This window comes from Pan troglodytes, chromosome 3 (genome assembly GCF_028858775.2).
Source record: "Pan troglodytes isolate AG18354 chromosome 3, NHGRI_mPanTro3-v2.0_pri, whole genome shotgun sequence".
Classification (NCBI taxonomy): Eukaryota; Metazoa; Chordata; class Mammalia; order Primates; family Hominidae; genus Pan; species Pan troglodytes.
In genome coordinates, this window is record NC_072401.2 from 89,292,713 (window position 1) to 89,315,842 (window position 23,130).

The 23,130-nt window shown below is 39.8% G+C and overlaps 1 long non-coding RNA gene across 3 annotated transcripts in view; it reads right to left on the minus strand.

Moving 5' to 3' along the window:
• LOC107974338 (uncharacterized) overlaps window positions 1-23,130 on the minus strand; it is a 134,164-nt gene that overhangs the window by 84,297 nt on the left and 26,737 nt on the right. Inside the window, exon 3 of one of the 3 annotated variants that reach the window (XR_001717023.3) lies at window positions 7,232-7,916. The exons of 1 other annotated variant lie outside the window; for it this stretch is intronic. This is a non-coding gene — a long non-coding RNA (uncharacterized LOC107974338). Of the gene's footprint in view, window positions 1-7,231; window positions 7,917-19,956; window positions 23,005-23,130 lie in introns of those variants that run through there. One more of the 3 variants, XR_002943543.3, reaches the window with a different exon arrangement.

A 23,130-nucleotide genomic window follows, 5' to 3' on the forward strand; every position in this document is an offset into this window, starting at 1 on the left:
ACTGTTCAACTCACCTGGCAGCCACTCCCAGAGCCCCTGGAACTCTGGCCCAAGGCTCTCTGACTCCTTCCCAGATCTTCTCGGCTTAGCGGCTGAAGACTGACACCGCCCGATCACCTCGGAAGCCCCCTAGACCATCACGGACGCCGAGCTTCGGGTAACTCTCACAGTGGAAGGTAAGCCCGTCCCCTTCTTAATCAATATGGAGGCTACCCATCCCACATTACCTTCTTTTCAAGGGCCTGTTTCCCTCGCCTCCATAACTGTTGTGGGTATTGACGGCCAGGCTTCTAAACCTCTTACAACTCCCCAACTCTGGTGCCAACTTAGACAATACTCTTTTAAGCACTCCTTTTTAGTTATCCCCACCTGCCCAGTTCCCTTATTAGGCTGAGACACTTTAACTAAATTATCTGCTTCCCTGACTATCCTGGACTACAGCTGTATCTCATTGCCTCCCTTCTTCCCAATCCAAAGCCTCCTTTGCATCCTCCTCTTGTATCCCCCCACCTTAACCCACAAGTATAAGATACCTCTATTCCCTCCTTGGCGACCAATCATGCACCCCTTACCATCTCATTAAAACCTAATCACCCTTACCCCACTCAATGCCAATATCCCATCCCGCAGCAAGCTTTAAAAAGATTAAAGCCTGTTATCACTCGCCTGCTACAGCATGGCCTTTTAAAGCCTATAAACTCTCCTTACAATTCCCCCATTTTATCTGTCCTAAAACCAGACAAGCCTTACAAGTTAGTTCAGGATCTGTGCCTTATCAACCAAATTGTTTTGCCTATCCACCCCATGGTGCCAAACCCATATACTCTCCTACCCTCATACCTGCCTCTAAAACCCATTATTCTGTTCTAGATCTCAAACATGCTTTCTTTACTATTCCTTTGCACCCTTACTCCCAGCCTCTCTTCACTTTCACTTGGACTGACCCTAACACCCATCAAGCTCAGCAAATTACCTAGGCTGTACTGCCGCAAAGCTTCACAGACAGTCCCCATTACTTCAATCAAGCCCAAATTTCTTCCTCATCTGTTACCTATCTCGGCATAATTCTCATAAAAACACACGTGCTCTCCCTGCCAATCGTGTCCAACTGATCTCTCAAACCCAAGCACCTTCTACAAAACAACAACTCCTTTCCTTCCTAGGCATGGTTAGCGTGGTCAGAATTCTTACACAAGAGCCAGGACCACACCCTGTAGCCTTTCTGTCCAAACAACTTGACCTTACTGTTTTAGCCTAGCCCTCATGTATGCGTGCAGCGGCTGCCGCTGCTTTAATACTTTTAGAGGCCCTCAAAATCACAAACTATGCTCAACTCACTCTCTACAGTTCTCATAACTTCCAAAATCTATTTTCTTCCTCATACCTGAGGCATATACTTTCTGCTCCCTGGCTTCTTCAGCTGTACTCACTCTTTGTTGAGTCTCCCACAATTACCGTTGTTCCTGGCCCAGACTTCAATCCGGCCTCCCACATTATTCCTGATACCACACCTGACCCCCATGACTGTATCTCTTTGATCCACCTGACATTCACCCCATTTCCCCAAATTTCCTTCTTTCCTGTTCCTAACCCTGATCACGCTTGATTTATTGATGGCGGTTCCACCAGGCCTAATCGCCACACACCAGCAAAGGCAGGTTATACTATAGTACAAGCCACTAGCCCGCCTCTTAGAACCTCTCATTTCCTTTCCATCGTGGAAATCTATCCTCAAGGAAATAACTTCTCAGTGTTCCATCTGCTATTCTACTACCCCTCATGGATTATTCAGGCCCCCTCCCTTCCCTACACATCAAGCTCGAGGATTTGCCCCACCCAGGACTGACAAATTAGCTTTACTCAACATGTCCCGAGTCAGATAACTAAAATACCTCTTAGTCTAGGTAGTTACTTTCACTGGATAGGTAGAGGCCTTTCCTACAGGGTCTGAGAAGGCCACCGCAGTCATTTCTTCCGTTCTGTCAGACATAATTCCTCAGTTTAGCCTTCCCACCTCAATACAGTCTGATAACAGATGAGCCTTCATTAGTCAAATCAGCCAAGCAGTTTTTCAGGCTCTTAGTATTCAGTGAAACCTTTATATCCCTTAAGGTCCTCCGTCTTCAAGAAAAGTAGAATGGACTAAAGGTCTTTTAAAAACACACCTCACCAAGCTCAACCACCAACTTAAAAAGGAATGGACAATACTTTTACCACTTTCCCTTCTCAGAATTCAGGCCTGTCCTTGGAATGCTACAGGATACAGCCCATTTAAGCTCCTGTATAGACGCTCCTTTTTATTAGGCCCCAGTCTCATTCCAGACACCAGACCAACTTAGACTGTGGCCCAAAAAACTTGTCATCCCTACTATCTTCTGTCTAGTCATACTCCTATTCAGCGTTCTCAACTACTCATACATGCCCTGCTCTTGTTTACACTGCCGGTTTACAGTGTTTCTCCAAGCCATCACAGCTGATATCTCCTGGTGCTATCCCCAAACTGCCACTCTTAACTCTTGAAGTAAATAAATAATCTTTGTTGGCAGGACTATGCTGAATCTCCTTAGGCACTCTCTAATCAGATATCCTGAGTCGTCCCAATTCTTAGACCTTTTATACCTGTTTTTCTCCTTCTGTTATTCCATTTAATTTCTCAATTCATCCAAAACCGTATCTAGGCCATCACCAATCATTCTATACGACAAATGTTTCTTCTAACATCCCCACAATATCACCCCTTACCACAAGACCTCCCTTCAGCTTAATCTCTCCCACTCTAGGTTCCCACGCCGCCCCTAATCCCGCTTGAAGCAGCCCTGAGAAACATCGCCCATTCTCTCTCCATACCACCCCCCAAAACTTTTCGCCGCCCCAACACTTCAACACTATTTTGTTTTATTTTTCTTATTAATATAAGAAGGCAGGAAGGTCAGGCCTCTGAGCCCAAGCCAAGCCATTGCGTCCCCTGTGACTTGCACGTATATACGCCCAGATGGCCTGAAGTAACTGAAGAATCACGAAAGAAGTGAATATGCCCTGCCCCACCTTAACTGATGACATTCCATCACAAAAGAAGTGTAAATGGCCGGTCCTTGCCTTAAGTGATGACATTACCTTGTGAAAGTCCTTTTCCTGGCTCATCCTGGCTCAAAAACACCCCCACTGAACACCTTGCGACCCCCACTCCTGCCTGCCAGAGAACAACCCCCCTTTGACTGTAATTTTCCTTTACCTACCCAAATCCTATAAAACGGCCCCACCCCTATCTCCCTTCGCTGACTCTCTTCGGACTCAGCCCACCTGCACCCAAGTGATTAAAAGTTTTATTGCTCACACAAAGCCTGTTTGGTGGTCTCTTCACACGGACGCGCATGAAACCTTAGTACCTTGAATCAGAAGCCACTGGCCTTGTTCAAATCCTAAGAATCCCTTCTGAATCTTTGTGCGCACAGTTACGGCTTCAACAAAATGAGAAACTGACATTTAATCTGACATTTATTCATTCATTCAACAAATATTTGTTGAACACTTGCCATTGTTACCAATGGCAGGTATCTGAGTTACCAGCAGTGAATCCAAACTGTAACACTATGAGCCAGGAATTGTTTTAGGTAGTTGTTATGCATCTGTGAACAAACAAAAAGATTCCTGCCCTCCTGGGGCATATTGAAGTATAGAAAGTGAGTATGATATGAAAAGACTTTAGAGAACTCTGAAAATACCATGAATTAATGCCATGAATTGATGAGTTAGTAGAATCCAACATAACTGAAATATGAAATCTAAAAACTAATATATCTAATAATTTATAGGTCTGAACCTAAAAATCTATTAAGATATTTTTGAGTAGGAATTTACTCTGTGTTACTGCCACTTAAGGAGCTGCCAATAATTCTCACAAATAATCAAAAGAATCAATCTTTCCTGTCCATCTAATTCTCCAGAGCTTATTGAGATTCTGCAAAGGAAAAAAATAACTCTGGCTGCCCAAGGAAATGCAAATATATGGGACCCTCCCTGCCCTTTCCATTAATGGGCAGCCCAGGTGATTCTTAAGTAGATGACCCTGAAAATCAAACTTTGAAAATTCAAATTGCTGCTTTTCCCTTAGCTAATGACCTATATTAAATTACATTTACTACAGGGAAGGCAGAGTTGCCTTTTGCTCAGGGGTGTCAGCCAGCGGTTAGTTTTTTGTCTTGAAATGCAAACGTTTTATAGCACTTTTTTTCAAGTATGTGTGGCACCCATTCTCAATCCCTGATGCTAGGAAGGAGATGGATTTCTATTCAATTAGTTTTTAAAGGATATTCTGAAAGAAATGGAGCCTTACTCTTGAAAGGAAGGAAGTATGAAGGGGATTGATAGAGTTGTTCTCTATTTTATTTTGCATCTAAAATTTAATTACAACTGCCTTTAAGAAATGACTTCTTAGTCTGATAAATGCAATAACAACTTGATGACTGAGAAAGTGACTCAATAAATTACTGAAAATCTATCACATTACTTTGCAAACAGACAAAATAGTCAAACAAAAATCAAATTATTACTCTGAGATTTTTTTCATGGGTGTGTTTGATAGTTATACTTGTGTTTCTCTTAATTTTAACTGATGGTCTATGCTAAATTAGAAAAAATTAAATATTATATAGACACTTCTTGAATAATAAGGGTTTTCATTAGGCAGTTTGGTTTTAAAATGTTCAAATTTTTCTAAGAGTGCACTTGGTTATACACCAAGCTTGTTCAACCTGTGGCCTGCAGGCTGTATGTGACCCAGGACAGCTTAGAATGTGGCTCAACACAAATTCGTAAACTTTCTTAAAACATTATGAGATTTTTTTTTGTGATTTTTTTTTTTTTTTTTAGCTCATCAGCTATCATTAGTGTTAGTGTGTTTTATGTGTGGCCCAAGACAACTCTTCTTCATTCAGTGTGGCCCAGGGAAGCTAAAAGATTGGACATCTCTGTTATACACAATTGTGATCAGAAGTAAGCACCACTCAAGAATGAAATGAAAGTTGTTTTGCATATGACAGGAAATATTTTATTTTACACCAAGTGGATATCCTAGAAAAAAATGGATAAATCACTAGAAAAATGCCATCTACCAAGATTTAATCATGAAATAAAAAGTCTGAACAAACCTATAACCAGTAAGGAGACTGAATCAGTAATCAAAAACCTCCCAGAAAAGAAAAGACAAGGACCAGATGGTTTCATTGGAAAATTCTACCAAATATTTAAAGAAAGGTTAACACCAATCCTTCTCAAGCTCTTCCAGAAAATTAAAGAGGAGGCAAAACCCAATCTTATTCTCTGAGCCCAAAATTAACCTGATAGCAAAGCCAGATCAATCTGCTATGAGAAAAGAATACTATGAAGTTCAATATCCACGATAAATATTAATGCAAAAATTTTGAATAAAATTCTAGCAGAGTTCAAATGTACATTAAAAGGATTACACACCATGACTAAGTGGGTTTTATCCCTAAGAGGCAAGGATTATTCAACATATAAAAACCAATCAGTGTAATAAACCACATTAACAGAAGAAAGGATAAAAATTACATAATCATCTCAATTGATACAAAAAGCATTTGACAAAATTTTAATGCCTTTTTATTATAAAAACACTCAACAAACTAGAAATAGAAATAAATTACCTCAACAAAATAAAGGCCATATATGAAAAGCCCACAGCTAACATCATACTCAATAATGAAAGACTGAAAGCTTTTCATATAAGAGATCAGGAACAAGGCAAGAATGTCCACTCTCTCCACTTCTATTCAACATAGTACTGGCAGTCCTAGCAATTAGGCAAAAACAATTAGGAAAGAAAAAGAAATACAAGGTATCTAAATTGAAAAGGAAGAAATAAAATTATCTGTTCGCAGATGACATTGTTACTGGAAAAGGATCCCGATCCAGAACCCAGGAAAGGGTTCTTGGACCTTGCACAAGAAAGAATTTGGGGCGAGTTCAAAGAGTAAAGTGAAAGTAAGTTTATTAAAAACCTAAAGAAACAAAAGAATGACTACTCCATAGGCAGAGCAGCAGTATGGGTTGCTCAATTGGATATATTTATAGTTATTTCTTGATTATATGCTAAACAAGGGGTGGATTATTCATGAGTTTTCTGGGAAAGGGACACAGATTTCTCAGAACTGAGGGTCCCTCCTCTTTTTAAACTATAGAGGGTAACTTCCAGTCATTGCCATGGCATTTGTGAACTGTCATGGCACTGGTGGGAGTGTCTTTTAATATGCTAATGCATTATAATTGGCATATAATGAGCAGTGAGGACAATTAGAGGTCACGTTCATCATCATCTTGGTTTTGGTGAGTTTTGGCCAGCTTCTTTACCTCATCCTGTTTTATCAGCAAGGTCTTTGTAACTTGTATCTTGTGCTGACCTCCTATCTCATCCTGTGACTAAGAATGCTTAATCTCCTGGGAACACAGCCCAGTAGGTCTCAGTCTTATTTTACCCACCCCCTATTCAAGATGGAGTCACTCTAGTTCAAACGCCTCTGACCATATTTGTAGAGACCTGTAAGAACTCCACAAAAAAAGCTGTTTAAGCTAATAAATGAATTCAGCAAAGTTGCAAGATACAAAATCAACACACAAAAATCAGTTGCGTTTCTATACATTAACAATGAACAACCTTAAAAGATAATTAAGAAAAAAATTTCTTTTATTATAGCATCAAAAATATATAATACTTAGGAATAAACTTATGCAAGGAGGTGAAAGACTTATACACTAAAAACTACATGGCATTGCTGAAAGAAATTAAAGAAGACATAAATCAATGAAAAAACATCCTATTTTCACAGATTGCAAGGCTTAATATTATTAAAATATGCAAACTATGTAAAGTAATCTACAGATTCGATGCCATCCCTATGAAATTTCAATGGAATTTTTTAAAAATAAAAAATCCTCAAATTCATATGAAATCTCAAAAGAAGCCATATAGTCAAAACAATCCTAAGAGAAATGAGAAAACCAAAAGCCTCACACTTCCTGATTACAAAACATATTACAAAGCTACTGCAATCAAAACAGTATGGTATTGATGTAAAGACAGACATACAGACCAGTGGACCAGAATAGAGTCCAGAGATATATTTTCATGGGAATTGAACCATTTTGCATCACCACTAACAGTGCACAGGGGTTCCAATTTCTCCACATTCTTGCCAGCCCTTGTTATTTTCTGTTTTTGTTTTTTTGTTTTTGTTTTTGTTTTTTAAATAGTAGCCATGCTAATAGGTATAAAGTGATATCTCACTGTGGCTTTGACATGCGTTTTCTAAATAATTAGTGATGTTGAACACCTTTTCATATGCTTTTTGGGCATTTGTATATCTTCTATGGAGAAATATGTATTTAAGTCCTTTGCCAATTTTTTAAGTTGGGTTATTTTTGTTGTTAAGTTACAGGTGTTCTTCATATATTCTTAATATTGACTCCTTCCCAGATATATGATTTGCAAATATTTTCTCCCATTCCATAAATTGTCTTTTCACTCTGTTGATTGCTTTCTTTGCTGCACAGAAGCTTTTTAGTTTGATGTAGTTCCATTTGTCTATTTTTGCTTTCATTGCTTGTGCTTTTGGTGTCATAGCCAATAAATCATTGCCAAATTCAGCTTTGTAAAGATTCTTCTCTATTATTTTAGGAGTTTTAAAGTTTCAGATCTTTAATCCCATTTTGACTTCATTTTAAAATATGGTATAATGTAAGAGTCCAACTTCATTCTTTTGTACATGGATATTCAGTTTTCTCAATACCATTTGTTGAAGAAAATATTCTTTCCCCATTTTACAGTCTTAGTGCCCTTGTTGAAGATCACTTGACCAGTGGGTATAGAGTCAGTTTTGCAAGATGAAAGTTCAAGAAACCTGTCAAAACAATGAGCTATAGTTAGCATTACTATGCTGTACACTTAAAAATGGTTGAGATGGTAAATTTTATGGTTTTTACCACATTAAAAAATGAAATAAAATATTGCCAGCACCACAGAAGTCCCTTGAAACTATCTTAATCAATTACTTACACCAGCCTCAAAGGTGATTATTATATCTAACATTATAATTTAATTTTGCCTGTTCTTGACATTTATATTAAAGGAAATTAATATTATGCTTTGAGATATATCTATGTTGTAGCATGTAGCTGTAGTTTATTCTTTTCTATTGCTGCATGGTATTCCATTCTACTGTTGATGCCTATTTTAGTTATTTCCACTCTAGGTCTATTATAAATAATGCTGCCTTAAACATTCTTGTTATATTTCTCTTGTTTCACATGTGCACATATTTCTATTAAGTACATACCAATGAGCAGAATAGATAAAAATGGCATAAATAGGGTGACCATCTAACTTGCTTTCTCCAGCAATACCACCTCTCCGTGCCAATTATCCCAGCATTTTAGCAAGTTTAGCCTTTGTCCTTGTCCTTCCCTCCCTCCCTCCCTTCCTCTCTCCTTTCCTCCCTCCCACCCTCCTTTCCTCTCTCCCTCCTCCCTTCCTTCCTTGACTTTATTCTTGTGCCCTTTACATTCTAGTTGAAGTCCCTTTTTTCTCATTGAAACATCTTTGTCACTCAACTTTTTATACCTTAAGTCTGCTTAATGACACAATTCATACTATAAGCAAATAGGCTACAAACTACAGCAGTGCAGGCTGCGCTGGCAGTAATGAGGCATCCATCAGACTCCTTTAGAAATTATCTGGATCTGGACAGAAGACATTTGCAATAGGCTTAAAAATGTTTCAACATTTCTACTAGAATAGTCAGAAATAATACACGATTTGATGAGGGAAATAAAAACTTTGCAGACACATACTTGAAAGAAAGAAAAAGACTCACACCAGTTAGAATGGCAATCATTAAAAACTCGGGAAACAACAGATGCTGGAGAGGATGTGGAGAAATAAGAACACTTTTACACTGTTGGGAGTGTAAATTAGTTCAACCATTGTGGAAGACAGTGTAGCAATTCCTCAAGGTTCTAGAACTAGAAATACCATTTGACCCAGCAATCCTATAACTGGATATACACCCAAATGATTTTAAATCATTCTACTATAAAGATACATGCACACATATGTTTATTGCGGCACTATTCACAATAGCAAAGACTTGGAACCAACCCAAATGTCCATCAATAACAGACTGGATAAATAAAATGTGGCACATATACACCATGGAATACTATGCAGCCACAAAAAAGAATGAGCTCATGTCCTTTGCAGGGACATGGATGAAGCTGGAAACCATCATTCTCAGCAAACTAACACTAGAACAGAAAACCAAACACTGCATGTTCTCCCTCATAAGTGGGAGTTGAACAATGAGAACACATGGACACAGGGAGGGGAACATCACTCACCAGGGCCTGTTGGGGGGTGGGGGGCTAGGGGAGGGATAGCATTAGGGGAAATACCTAATGTAGATGACAGGTTGATGGGTGCAGCAAACCAGCATGGCACATGTATACCTATAACAATCCTGCATGTTCTGCACATGTACCCCAGAACTTAAAGTATAACTTTAAAAAAAAGAAAGAAAAAGACTTTCACACAAAACTGAATAAATGACACACAAGAACAAAATTCAGAAGACACCAATACAAACATACTCCCTCTTCCTTCTCTACACATAATTCATTATTAAATTTATCTTTGTAGTGAGATTGTTCTGCCAATGTGATCTCTATCACTAAAGATTTAATTCCGTGTTTCCTCAACTTTGGTCCAGGAAATGCACGTTCTATGAGACATTAATAGGATTCTCACAAAAGTATTTTCTATTCTAATCAGTTGGGGTAGCTTTGCATAGTACATCTGCCTGCTTCACAAGAAACATATTAAAGGCTCTAGGAATTCCTAGAACAGTAAAGAGACATTAACCAAATATTTAACAAAGTTATTTTGGCTGCTAAATCATGGAACATCTTCTTAATATCTTACTGAATTGCTCAACAGCTTTGTGTTCCTTTTTGGGAAGTGGTAATTTAGTATCAGAGAACAATTCATTTCTAAATCTAGCAATGGGCTAGGAAGATAGAAGGCTCCCCATTATTTTTCCAAGAGTTTCGTCTCACATAAGTTAAGGTGTGCTCACTACCTCCTAGTATTTCATCTCCCATAGCATTTTAATTTTATTTTTCTCCTGCACCTTTAAAATTTACTTTTTAAAATTGACAGAGTACATTGCATGTTTTTATCAGATACAACATGATGGTTTGAAGTACATATGCATTGTGGAATGGCTAAATCTAGCTAATTAACAAGACGCATTACCTAACATCATTATCATTTTTGTGTTAAGAGCACATAACATCCACTGTCTTTACATTTTTTTCAAGAATACATTATATCATCATTAACTACAGTCACCTTGTCATAAAATAGTTCTCTTAAAATTTATTCTTCCTATCCAACTATAATTATGTATCCTTTGACCAACTTCTTCCCATCTCTCCTCCCCGCCAACCATCCCACCAGTAACCACTGTTACCACTGCTCTCTACTTCTACGAGATCAGTTTCTCTAGATTCCACATATCAGTGAGATCATGAGACATATGTTTTTCTGTGTCTGGCTGATTTCATTTAACATAATATCCTTTCGGTTCACCCATGATGGTTGCAAATGGCATTTTACGTTTTTACGGCTGATTATTTCATTGTGTATATATACCACATTTTCTTTATCCATTCATTCATTGATAGACACTTAGATTGATTACATGTCTTTCCCACAACATTTTTAGGCTTGGGAAATCAGATGAGGAATAGACTCTGGTATATGGATATCAGAAGTCACAGGTGCTGATTCTGACACTAATAACTGTAACCTCTGAACTCCTGTTACCTTATCTATAGGATGGAGCTAATCCCTGCTTTTTAATTTAATATCAACAAACATTAAAAGCTAGTCCTCAGGAAATTTTTCTTCTAAAGAAATAGTGGGGCCAGGTGCAGTGGCTTATGCCAGTAATCTCAGCATTTTGGGAAGCCGAGGTGGGAGAATCACTTGAGCCCAGGAGTTTAAGACCAGCCTGGACAACACAGTGAAACCCTGCCTCTACAAACATACACACACACACACACACACACACACACAATTAGCTGGGCATGGTGGTACACACCTGTAGTCCCAGCTACTTGGGAGGCTAAGGCAGAAGCATCACCTGACCCCAGGGAGGTCAAGGCTGCAGTGAGCCATGATCACACCACTGCACTCCAGACTCCAGCCTGAGCAACAGAATGAGACCCTGTGAAAAAAAGCAAGAAAGCAAGAAAGAAAACAAGAAAGCCAGAAAGAATGCAAGAAAGCAAGAGAAAGGGAGAGAGAGAGAGAGAAGGAAAAGAAAGAAAAAGAGAGAAAGAAAGAAAGAAAGAAAGAAAGAAAGAAAGAAAGAAAGAAAGAAAGAGAAAGAAGAAAGAGACAGAGGGAGGGAGGGAGGAAGGGAGGAAGGAAGGAAGGAAGAAAGACATGATTGATAGGTGATTAAAGGTATAAAAATGGACAAGAAAATATCAGCAAGTGTTAATTGCTTGTTATTAAGTCCTGTGAGAAGAGTTAACATAAGATAATGTGACGGTGTTTAGATGACTGCTTTTGACTGAATAACTAGGGAAAGACTCTGAGGAAGTGATATTTCAATTGAAATTTGAAGTACAGGCAGGAAGATCTCGGGGATGAGCACCTCAAGAGAAAGAGCCACCGGGGATCTTAACATGACTTTGTGAAACAGGGTTGAAGGAGAGTGGGGAGAGATTGGCTTGGAGAGGGAGGCAGACACCAGGTCAAGTATGGCCTTGCAAACCATACTCTTTGGGTTTTATTTCAATTACAATTACAAGGCACTAAAACATTTTAAGCATGAAAGTGACATCACATACCCATCTATGCCATTGAGTGGTTGTAAAGAACAAACTAAGAATGTGCATTAATCAAAATTCCAGTGGGACATACTCAGGCCAGGTAATTTGAGGAGAATTATTTAAAGAGACTATTATGGGCAGGTTTTAAGGAACAAACCAGGGATAGTTCATTACCCACCAGCTACTAATAGAGGGGAACCCATTACCCCTTACCCCTGAAGGGGTAAGATAGTTTAGTGGCTATCTAAACCCCGAGGAAGTTGTTAGGTGGTGAATTCCAGCGGAAAAGGGCTGTAGACTTGAGGAAATGGGCATGGCCAACCTGCAGCTCTGTGAAAAGGAGCCACAACTTCACTCTCTTCTGCTTCCCATTGGGCAAACCCAATCAGGAGCCAGAGGCAAAGTCCGTTGATCAAGATCCACACAGACAATGATAGATGAGGGTGGAGGATGGATCTGGTAGAACAGCAGAAAGGATCCAGCATAGCCTTGCTTCTTGACGTCCACTCTCATCCTTTGCCTAGGTGACAACTTTGTGTTCCCAACCAGTTACCATATCTTCAAGGCCAGATCACTTGCAACCTAAAAATGTTAGCCATCAGCAGTGCTCTTCATAAAAGGAGCGGGAGGAAACATGGGGACAAGAAACAATGATCAGAGGCCATAGCTGTTAAAATCTCTGCTTCTGTAACTGGTTAGTATGTCTAAGTTGTTAACCACAGCAGCTTTCTTCCAATGCCCATTTCATGTTTCCTTCTTCTATGAAAGTATCTTGGTTGAATGGATTTTTAACCTGATTGCCTGAGTCAAACTTTAGTCCTACAGGAGCTGAGCCATTTGGTGGTCCTATCTTTACTACACTGCCACAATTTTCTATTGCCAAGGGCTGCGGGGTAATAAAGTCCTAAGTAGCCACAAACCCCACTGGGGTTCCATAAATAATCCTCCTCACCCCCACTGCATATTTGTTTCTCCTTGGTAATCAGGATCAATCACCCAGCCAGTACATGCAATAAGCTCTTCTCTGTCTTTGCTTCATCAGCCTGAAATGGCCAGTGGGCAATCTCAGTTTCTAATTCAATGGAACTATTATTGTATTCCCTTAGGGATTCATTTCTCCTTCTGGTACTATAAACCCACAGAATCCAAGATTGCATGGATGGGAAGAAAACATTCCCCAAAACAAATATTTGGTATAATAAAGTCCATTCTCACCTCCAGCCCTTGAATCTTGGACATATGGTTTCCCATGCTTGGGAAACCACTTGTTTAATGAATATACTGCATCATATAAATAACACCTTGTCCTCACAAGATTTGTCTCCATATGGTTCCATAAATGAGTCTACATATGCCATTCCACAGGAGACTTACCTGAATATCATGAATGGTGTCATATTTCAGGTACATATTGCTATAGGCAGATTGAATACTCAGTGACGGTGTAGACGAATCAGTCATGGTGCAACTGAGCCCATATTGGTGAGACCATGCATAGCCTCCATTCCTGCCACCATGTTCATTTTGTATACCACCATTGACAAATCATACAAATGGCTAGGGAAATAGGCAGACTGACATCCCTAAGAGAGATCATCTTATCCATTTAATTATTCAAAGCACTCATTCACCACTTGGATGCCCTCTAATGGGCATTTACATGGGATACAAATATCTTCCCACTCTGTGCCCATGCTGAGAGGCCCATCACAGACACCTCCCCAGACCTTGTCACCACTCTTCTTATTTTGTTCTTTCCAGTTCCTTAACCACTGGCCAATTCACCCTTTGAGCTATCTCCCCTTCCACATTAAATAGACACCCAAAAGACTGCCCAAAATTCTGCCTACTGAGAACATTTTCTTTCCTCACTATCTTTCAGTGCCACCCATGTGGGGCTGTAATGCAGTGGCTATCCATTTCTCTTAGAGGTCCACATGCCATCCATCCATAAGCCAGGCCCATTCTTTCTTCTCCTTCAGCTGGTCATGGAGAATTCCCTCAACGAATTGGAGCTGTTGTCCAAGGGAAAAGCAAGAGAGTAGTAACAGCAGCTACCGTGGAAGTCTGAGCCACTCACTCACGCAGTTTATTTGTGCCTCCAGACCCTTCTTGGCCCTGTCTCATATATAACATTTTCATTTTACACTGGAATGATATGTGCATGTCTAAATTTATGATGCATATTTTCTTATTTTCAAGTCAGGTGTTCAGTCTTTGACTCACCCAGCAGCAAACTAAAAGGTGTTTTTCAAGTCAAGAATAGTTGTCAGAAGAGGCCAAGTCTTATTCCAAACACCTGAGAGTCTCGCTCTGTAAGCCTGCCAGAAGCTCTCTATAACATCTCTGTCTGAAGCTAATGTTTAATGCCTTGAGTCTAACAGGTCATAAGAGTGAAGCAGCCTAGACTTGCTGAAGAGCCTTTTGTTGCTTTTCTTGGTGTGACCCTACTCAAAACTGGCAGCCTTACAGATTTTCCAGCAAATATTAGGAGCAGCATCCCCATATGTGGTATATGAAGCCTCCCAAATCCAAAGATGCTTACAAAATGCTGTGCCTCCTTCCTTGCAGTGAACCAGGCAAGATGCAGAAACTGATATCTCACTTTAGTAGGGATACCCCAAAGTACCCAAACAAGATGACTGGATACCTAATAACTTTGCCTATGTGGCAGGTCCTTGCAATTGAATTGGCACCCTCTAGCATTCATGTGTCTTACTTAAGGCATATAGGTTCTTGATAGTTCCTGCTCATACAGTCCAGTTGGCATAATTTCATAAAAGTAATGGACTAGCATAAAGTTCTGTTCCCTCCAAACCACATTATAAGAGAAACGGGTGAGTTGATGTAGATAGCCCTTAGGGAAGTCAATAAAGTATCCTGCTATCCCTGCAACTTGAAAACAAACTGCTTCTTATTAACTTAGCTGATAGAGATGTCAAAAAGCATTTGCTAGATCAGTAACTACATACGGGCCAAGGGCTATGTTTTATTTTGCTGTTTCAGTGAAGATACCACATCAACTGCAAGTGGCATTACCATCTTATATCTATGGTAATCTACAGTCATTGACAAATGGTCCCCCCAAAATAACATATTAATAAAATTTTTCCCACTGTTATATGGACTCATTAGCCAAGGAATGAGAAGGTCGTTTGGTCAAATGAAAATAACACCTGGCTAATTTTTTCTGAATGCTGGACACTCTTGCTCAGAGAAGTGTTAATAACTTGTGGATTTCAGGGTTAGAGTGGGAATAAAGTAGTGTCCTATTAGTGGTTGGTGGGGTATTTGAGGCTTTGAGGTCAAAGGAGATCTGGTCTCGCTCCAGGAGGGAGTTGGATTCCCTGAGTTTATTGGGATGTTTAGGTAGCAGTTTCCATAAAAAGCAGAGTGCTGTGTCCTGTCCAGGGAAGCACCCTTGGAAACTGCCAAACTTCTGATTGGAGTGGCAATGTGGATGTGAAATAAAATCACTAAGCACCCTCACCTCACGCAGGGAAGGTCCTGATGGCTGAGCTCAGCAAAAGTTGCCCGTGCAAAAGAACTTGGACAATTAGCATTTTAGTGGTGAGCAGGATGGACCAAAAACAGAGGCTGGTTCTTATGCAATCTCCAGAGTCCACAAAAAATCATTGCATTTGGATGTGCCACTGTCTAGACAGCCCACAGCAAAGGCAAATTACTTTATCCATCCAATAAGACCCTTAAAAGTACTTTTTTTTCTGGTGCGTATATTTATAAAGCACTTTGAAGCCTTGATATAAAAGTACCCAGAAAGCAGAAGGGTAACCATAATCTAAGAATGAGTTTAAACCTGTGGAAGATCATTCAGGAGTGCACTTTGGAGAGTGAGCCAGGAACTAGCCTTTGTTTCCCTGCATGATTCTGTCAATCTTGCTTTCATGCTTCTTTCTTTAGCCTTTTCATAATAGTCTTAACAGTCATGTCAACACATCACTTATTACATATTGTTAAAAAGGATTACTTCTGGGAGACTGTACTGAAAGGAGAAATTGATGCCTTTTGCAATTTCCTATTTCTATTCTTCTAGTAGAAAGTCAATAAAATCTTATTTTAACAAAAACTAAAACTAAAATTTTCATGTAATGTTTTTACAAGGAACATTTTTTAAATCGCTCTTGCTATAAAAATACTGCTGCTCACTCCATCAGTTCTTAATTTAAAACAGATTTTCAACACTCTTAGAGAAGTAGAGTAATTTGCCCAAGGTCTGTGGCTTTCTTCATTATTCCAGCCCCAGCACAAGGAAAATATTCTCTGTTTGGCTCTTCCCAGTTGCATAATGGAGAAAAAACTATCAGGACAATTTTCTTCAGTATGAAGTGGGAAGCTATGTTTTATTAGATTTTTTGAAGACACTCAAGCGTTTCATCTTTTGGACAAAATCAGTGGTTCCTCTCTGGTTAGCAAAATAAATGGCAACTTAATTAACTCCATGAATGTTACACTTGAAGTCTGCCTGTCCACACTTTCTTCTTAGGAGTTAAAAAAAAAAAAAAAAAAAGATACAAATCCCTAGGGAATTATTCTTATTTCAGATCACTGAAAACAGCACAAGCATATTTTTTAAGTGTAGAATTGTCCAAAAGAAATTCTATAAAAAGTGGTTTCTATTTTTTTTGAGGCAGGGTCTTGCTCTGTTGCCCAGGCTGGAGTGCAATGATCATGGCTCACTGCAGCCTCCACCTCCCAGGCTCAAGCCATCCTCCCACCTCAGCCTCCCGAGTAGCTTGGACTACAAGCACTCACCACCATACCTGGCTTTTTCTTTTTTTGTAGGAATGGAGTCTCACTATATTGCCCGGGCTGGCCTCAAACTCTTGAGCTCAAACAATCCTCCTGCTTCTGCCTCCCAAAGTCCTGGGATTACAGGCATGAACCACTGCACCCATCCCTCTATTTTTCTAAATTGCCTTGCAGGATACTCATGGAAATACAAAAATGTTAAGGTCATGGCCACAAACTATACACGGTCCATGTCCTCTATTAAAAAACAAAATGAAAACCAGGCATCAATGTCATTATATGGTACATTCTGGGAGAAGATTTAAAGAAAAACAAAAAGAGAGACAGAGAGACTGGAAATGCTTTTTAAATGCCTCTGGAAACATTGTTTCTCTACTGTACTCCCATTTGTTTTTACTTTTCCATTTGTGGCCTCATAATGATGTAACGGGATCTGGATACATCATTCACCAAAATGACAGGTGAAGGTTTTGCCATCAACATGAGCTTGTTCATCAGACAGCAGAAGCTGACTACATTTCTAGATCTGTGATTTTCAAAAGGTAAAAAAAAATAAAAAAAGACACCCTTAAGAATATGATACTCTGGTGGTTTCTGCAGAAGATAAATGGTAGAGAAACGTGAAAACAATATTCTCTGTGATGTTTCCCAGAAAACCTAGAGGTCCAGTCTGGATAGCTCAAAGAGGAGTTCGTTAACACATTTACAGGTTTTGCAACGAGTCAATAGTCCAGGCTTATCCTCTAGGATACCAAAACATTAGGGCTACACATAAGCAAGTCTATAGGAGGTCATTTCTCCCAGGATTCAGTAAATCAAGGTCTAAATGTTTTCTTTCTTTCCTTCAGCCAAAATGTGAAGGACTCTATAGGCCCTGAATGCAAATAGAAAGATACAACTAAAATCAGCATGATAAAAAGCATTAGTAGAGAAGCTATTGAATCTACTACTATAAAAAAGAAACTCAGACACCTCGGGGAAGGGGCGGCTGTGGGCGTCAGCAGACTTCAACGTTCCTGCCTGCAGGCTCTGAAGAGAGCAATGAATCTCCCACCACAGCACTGGAGCTCTGATAAGGGACAGACTGCCTCCTCAACTGGGTCCCTGACCCCCATGCCTCCTGACTGGGAGACACCTCCCAGCAGGGGTCGACAGACATCTCATACAGGAGAGCCCCAGCTGGCATCTGGCAGGTGCCCCTCTGGGAAGAAGATTCCAGAGGAAGGAACAGGCAGCAATCTTCGCTGTTCTGCAGCCTCTGCTGGTGATACTTAGGCAAACAGGGTCTGGAGTGGACCTCTAGCAAACTCCAGCAGACCTGCAGAAGAAGGTCCTGACTATTAGAAGGAAAATTAACAAACAGAAAGCAATAACATCAACATCAACAAACAGGATGCCCACACAAAAACCCCATCCGAAGGTCACCAACATCAAAGACCAAAAAGGTAGATAAATCCACGAAGATGAGGAAAAACCGGCGCAAAAAGGCTGAAAATTCCAAAACCAGAATGCTTCTTCTCCTCCAAAGGTTCACAACTCGCCAGCAAGGGAACAAAACTGGGCAGAGGATGAGTTTGACGAATTGACAGAAGTAGGCTACAGAAGGTGGGTAATAACAAACTCCTCTGAACTAAAGGAGAATGTTCTCACTCAATGCAAGGAAGTTAAGAACCTCGATAAAAAGTTACAGGAACTACTAACTAGAATAACCAGTTTAGAAAAGAACATAAATGACCTACCTGATGGAGCTGAAAAACACAGCATGAGAACGTCGTGAAGCATACACAAGTATCAATAGCCAAATCGATCAAGCAGAAGAAAGGATATCAGAGATTGAATATCAACTTAACGAAATAAAGCATGAAGACAAGATTAGAGAAAAAAGAATGACAAGGAATGAACAAAACCTCCAAGAAATATGGGACTATATGAAAAGACAAAACCTATGTTTGATTGGTGTACCTGAAAGTAATGGGAGAATGGAACCAAACTGGAAAACACACTTCAGGATATTACCCAGGAGAACTTCCCCAACCTAGCAAGACAGGCCAACATTCAAATTCAGGAAATACACAGAACATCGCAAAGACACTCCTTGAGAAGAGCAACCCCAAGACACAAAATCGTCAGATTCACCAAGGTTGAAATGAAGGAAAAAATGTTAAGGGCAGCCAGAGAGAAAGGTCGGGTTACCCACAAAGGGAAGCCCATCAGACTAACAGCAGATCTCTCTGCAGAAGCCCTACAAGCCAGAAGAGAGTGGGGGCCAATATTCAACATTCTTAAAGGAAAGAATTTTTTTTGTCAGACAAAAATTTAACTTTTTATGAGATTTCAGTTTTTGAAATACACAACTCTTATAGGTAACAAACCTGCATATTCTGCACATGTATCCCAGAACTTAAAGTATAATAAAAAATTTTTAAATTTAAAAAAGATAAAAATAAATGTCGAATTTTGGTACAGACATTCTTTTTCTTCTTATCTCACAAGTTATAAACACAATATTCCAATTTATAATGAATAAAACCTTGATTATTTTAAATGAAAAAACAATGAAGCTGAGTAAACAAGGTGAAATATGGCCTGTTGGGGCACTTCTATCATGGCTTTAATTAAATATTGTCCTAAATGAACAGAAAAGAAATTTAATGAAGGTTCATAGTGTTAGATATATATATTGATAAATTATACATCCATATATATACATGGAGTATGTATTTTTGGAAGGGTAACCTGAAGAAAAAAGGCATACAGAGGCAGAATGATGGTGTGCTGAATGCAAATAAGAGCTATCTCACCTGTTTGGCCTTGATGTTGGAGGGGATACTCTCTATCATCCATGCAGCTTTCACCTGGTTAACTCCTGCTTCCCCTTTCAGGTTCTTTGTCTGATGTCCCCAGGTGAGGTTAGGTGTTGTGCTCTGTGCTCTGAGAGCAATGGCATGCTGGTAAATGTCTATAACTGGCTCTTTGAAGGAAGAAAACCTGATCTGTAGCAATTTCCATGGTGTAAATACTCACACCATGGTGGTTTATCTTGAGCTACCAACATGATGTCATTGAATGAAGAGTTAGGGAAATGCGTGCGGTAGCCAGCATTAAGAACAATTCCACCACACAACGACAGCCATAAAGAACCTCAGCAACAAGATCATCAGGAAATGATGGGGCATTTATTATCTTTGCTTTTTAGTATAATTTATCTAATTTATTTTTGATATAATTTATCTAATTATAAGTTTACATAACAATTTTTAATAATGTCTGTGTTTAAAATGAGCTTGCAAAATTCCCAGAAATTTAACAGTCAGCTCCCATAAACTGGCAGATGCTACCTCTTCCTCCTATCCCTGTTCCATAGCATCCTGTATTTATCTCACAATAGCACTACCATGATTGATTTTAATTGCTTGTTTAATTGTCTTTCTTCCCTGATAGACTTTATTCTTGATGAGGGCAGATTCCTTATACCTTACTATTGAGCTACCACAGTTCCTGACACATCATGTTTCAGAATTTTGTTTTATAAACAAATGAACAAAATGGATAAACAAATGTCATGGGTACCAGCCCTGGTCTCAGCACTAGCTACCAAGAGCCAGCCTTTGTGTTACTGCCCAGAATGCACCAGCCGACTTTGCACTATGGATTGCATCTCAAAGAATTACTCAAATGTCACCTATCAGAATTCAATGAATTAAGAAAGCTGTAACACACACAAATCAAAACACCATGTTGTACTTTTAAAATATATACAAGTTTAAAAAGAAAGCTATAACACAACAGAATATAAGTAAAGATAGAGTTTGGATGAATACTACTCAATCCATCCATTTAAGAAAGTTTTTGAGGACCCGTCATGCTCCAGGCACTAGTGATAAAGCAGTGAACCAAGGAGAAAATTTTCTACCAACATAGGCCTCACATCCTAGCGGTAGAGACAGGCAAAAAAATTAACTAATTAATTACTGTCTTACAAAATGCCAAGTAAGGATAAATTCTATGAAGAAACAGAGACAAAATAATAAAGACGGAGAAGTACGAAGATGATGGGGAAAGCCTTCTTGAGGAAGTAGCATCTGTGAAGACACTTGAGTGAGGTGAAGGAACCAGTCACGTGACCATCCGAGGGCATATTCCAGGCAGAACGGACCACAGAAGCACAGGTGATGTGGCACGTGGAGCCCAAGCAGGTTGGAGAAATAGGAAAGACATACATATGATTGGAGTGGGGTGCGTTAGAGGAAGAGTGTACATGAGGTGAGAGCATAACATGGGGACAGATTATGTAGCGACTTAAAGGTCAAAGAAAAGATTTGGTTTCACCTTGTGCATGTGATGCTGTCAAATTGTCGGAAAAACAGTTTACAATATTTCACCAAAGCAGAATGAGTTGAGTGTGTGTGTGTGTGTGTGTGTGTGTGAACTTTAATCACCACCCTGGGTGCAGTTAGCTAATATTTGTAATATTCTAAGCAGTAATTCACACACAGGCACAGTAAGTGTTTGGAAAACCATAATCAGCAGTACACATTTGAGAGTTGCTTTTAGCAAGTGCTTCAAATTTCCCCATCTAAATCTTCACCAAAACGTTTAAAAAATAGCATCAGGGATATTAGAAATAACCTTACATTGCTGTGATTAGTAGTATTTAATAAATATAATTGGCTAGAAAGTCTATATAAACACTCTTTTCCTTGCAGGAAAAAGGTGTCAAGATCTGGCAGGCTCAACAGGACATGGCTGTGGCTCTGAAGTTCTGTTCATCAGGCCTGCGTCTCTCAACCCCACCCCATCCCCTTCTGTCCTAAGTGCACACACATACACACACTTACATTTCATACAAGGCTGTTTACCTGATCCTAGTAGATGATTGGCTCATCCTACACTGAAATATTGACAAGGCTGCCTTAAAGTGGATCTTGTGGAATGACAAAAGGACAGAAGACTGAACGAGATTGAATAAGTGCTTTTATATCTGTTTGCTAATAGTTGCTTATATGTGTGGCAGAATTCTGAACATTCCCATACCCTACCAGGGAGTGAAGCTATGGGGACGAAGACGAATGGCACTCACCCACGTCTAATGGGAGTGGTATAATGTGTGGAAAGCCTGAGGGAGTTGTTGGGCAGCATGGTAACATGCCTAACTGGCATTTTAAATTCTCATTTAGAGTAACCGTTATTAATTTTTGAATATTTAAAAGTGTTCAGTAGTAATTAGCACATAAGCTTCAAACTTTTTTTTTTTTTGAGACGGAGTCTTGCTCTGTCGCCCAGGCTGGAGTGCAGTGGCCCCATCTCAGCTCACTGCAAGCTCCGCCTCCCGGGTTCACGCCATTCTTCTGCCTCAGCGTCCCGAGTAGCTGGGACTACAGGCGCCTGCCTCCACGCCCGGCTAACTTTTTGTATTTTTAGTAGAGACAGGGTTTCACCATGTTAGCCAGGACGGTCTTGAGGTCCTGACCTCGTGATCCGCCCGCCTCGGCCTCCCAAAGTGCTGGGATTACGAGCGTGAGCCACCGCGCCTGGCCTCAAACTTCTTTATAAAATAGAACTAAACAATCATCCCCTTCTGAGGAGAAAACTTTGCTGAGGAACAGTAGACATGAGTAGACTGATATGTGGGTGAAATGGGTGTTCTGCAGAAGGCCTGCGCTTTTGAGAACCCTAAATCCTTCCAGAACTAAAGATATTTCACATTTTAGTGTTTTTCTGTGAGCAAACTTAAGATTTGCTCAGTTTGATGTTATTTACTCTGTTACTTCACACTTCACAGAGAACCTCTTTCTGTCACTAAGAAGGCTCAAGTGATAAAAGGAGAATGTTTCATGACTATTACTGCAAAACAAATAGTTATGCTAAAATATTTTTTACAATCCTGGAATCTCTGGGTCAGGAATTCAGGAAGGGCTGGGCTTGGTAGTTGTGGCTTGAGACTGCTCCCGCAGTTGCAGCCAAACAATGGCTAGAGCTGGTATAATGAGCACTGGGCGCCTGGGTGATAACCAGGCACCACCACCCCCACTCTGTCCATTTGGTTTCAGAGTTTCTGCATGTGGTCTCTCTGCATGGGCTAGCTTGGGCTTCCTTACAGTACGGCACCTCAGGGAAGATGGACTGTTTATATGGCGGCTGACTTTTTTTTAAAACAAATGTGCCAAGAAAACATGATAGAAATATGTATTTTTATGACCTCATAAATCACATAGCATCACTTTCAACCAACTCTCTTGGTCAAGGAAGTCACAGAGGCCCTCCGTCTTCAAGGAGAGTGGACTTCGAGTCCCCTTTGATGGGAGGGATGGCAACGTTACCCTGTAAGGAGAGCACACATGGGATGCTGCAAGATATTGTTGCAGCCATCTTTGGAAAATATAATCTGTAACACAGGACAATATGGGTATGCTGCACACACACTTGACATCAGTGCCATCATCTTAG